Raw genomic sequence first — 2,188 nt, 5'->3', positions numbered from 1 at the left:
TAAGTACATTTCTGTGGCGCATGTGTGTACCTGTATGCACAGCTGAGCCCTCAGCAGCTGTGGAGTGGCAGTGAGGGAACATTTCCATTTCCTTGGATGCTGTTAACAGATTGGAAAGTTAATGCTGTAATATAGTATATGGGCAATGTTATGAACTATAGAATACCACAATACTGTATGGCCATTGGCCAACCACACAGTAAATTTTGGTATTCTGCAGTTTGGAAAGTTGCCATTCTTCAGAAGAGAACTTTCAAGGGATAACTCTAGCATGAAACCACAGAATTGGGATGAAGAAGTTGTCATTCACTACCGTCTGCTGCTGTTTCCCTGCACTTGAACTAACGCTTGGATTTCCTGTCAGGACAGATGGAGTGATGGCTCAAGAAGGAAGATGGGTTCTTTCTAGCTCACCTACAAGTTTTATTGCCCAGGCATAGTGTTCTCCAGTCAAACCTCAAAATCTCAGCAGGGTTGGCCCTGGTTCATATTGGATAGGAGACCACCAAGGAAGTCCAGGGTCGCTGCCCAGAGGCAGGCAGTGGCAAACCACCTCTGAACATCTCTTACAAGGTCGCTGCAAATCAGCTGTGACTTGAGGCTTTGTTAAGGCATTTGAAGATGCATTCAACTGTGGCTTCCATTACCTAAGTCTGATGATGATGATGATGATGATGATGATGATGATGATTGTTATCAAGTTACAGTCTGATTTTAGCAACCTCTTAGGATTGTCAAATCAAATCATGGGGGCAGGAGGTAGAGTTTGGGATTTGGACGCTATTCCTAATATGGTTTATTTGAATTATGATGTTGCTACTGTTTTAATGGATTTTAATGCACTTTTGATTTATATTGTTGTATTATGCTTTATTGTTGTTGGTTTTATTATACACCGCCCTGAGCCCTTCGGGGGTAGGGTGGTCTAGATGATGATGATGATGATGATGATGATGATGATGATGATGATGATGATGATGATGGGCGTTCAGAGGTCGTTTGCCATTTCCTTCCTTTACATCAGTGGTTCTCAACCTGGGGGTCGGGACCCCTTTGGGGGTCGAACGACCCTTTCACAGGGGTCACCTAAGACTCTCTGCATCAGTGTTCTCCATGTGTAAAATGAATAAATGTTAGGGTTGGGGGTCACCATAACATGAGGAACTGTATTAAAGGGTCACGGCATTAGGAAGGTTGAGAACCACTGCTCTACATCACAAGGCTGGTATTCCTTGGGGATCCCATCCAAAAATAGACATGCTCTACCCCACTTAGCATCTGAGATTAGGCTTGCCTGCCCAAGTCTAATTAGGGTTATGAAACTCTCCTTTACCTCCCTGTTCAGTCTCAGCCATTCTCTGAGTACCAGGATTACATTCCCCCCTCCCCCCTCGTACTCCCTTTCCCCTGTCCTCTTCTGAACCATCGACTTCATCTTCCTTTCTCTCTGCTTGCCTCTCTTATTGATTTTCTTGTCTGTTCTCCAAAATCCCTTCCCTCACTCCCGGTAGCTGCCTCCTCCCCCTCTTACACCCCGTTTTTTTCTGTCTTGACCGCTGTACCCAAGCACTGTTCACCCTCTCTGTCTCAGCTACATGTCTCTCTTCTCGCCTTGCCCAGTCTGGGGCCCTGTCTTGTGCAATTGTGCACCGTCGGCAGTCAGATGCCAGCGACTGCCAGTCGACTGGTTCTAATCTTATGTTTTGGGGGCAAAGTCAAGTGCCAGCACACTCAGAATAGCTGATAAGCTATTTTAGCAAAACCGGCGACTCCCCACCTGCTGCAGGTATTACGTAGATCAGTAGAACCAGTGATTTGGCCTTGTTTGTGTTTGAATTTTGCATCGTTGCCTTTCACCTGGGATTTCCTGCCTCTTGTATTTCTTTGACCCTACTGTGCGGTGGCCTCATATCCCTAAGTAAAGTGTCCTACATCATGAAGGGATCTGCTCATAATGTCTGAAGAAGTGGGCTCTAGACCAGGAATGTCCTACTCTGGCCTTCCAAATATTCTTGGACTACGATTCCCATCAGCCCCTGCCAGCTGGGAATTGTAGTCCATGAACATCTGGAGGGCCAGAGCTGAACACCCCGTATGAAAGCTTATTCCTCAAAACTGGTATGTAAGGTGCTACAAGGCTGATGAACTGTCCTTAGGGCACCGGAGGCACTGGACCGTCTGACACCTC

Source organism: Sphaerodactylus townsendi, linkage group LG05 (assembly GCF_021028975.2).
Source record: "Sphaerodactylus townsendi isolate TG3544 linkage group LG05, MPM_Stown_v2.3, whole genome shotgun sequence".
Lineage (NCBI taxonomy): Eukaryota > Metazoa > Chordata > Lepidosauria > Squamata > Sphaerodactylidae > Sphaerodactylus > Sphaerodactylus townsendi.
This window is presented reverse-complemented; position numbering follows the sequence as displayed.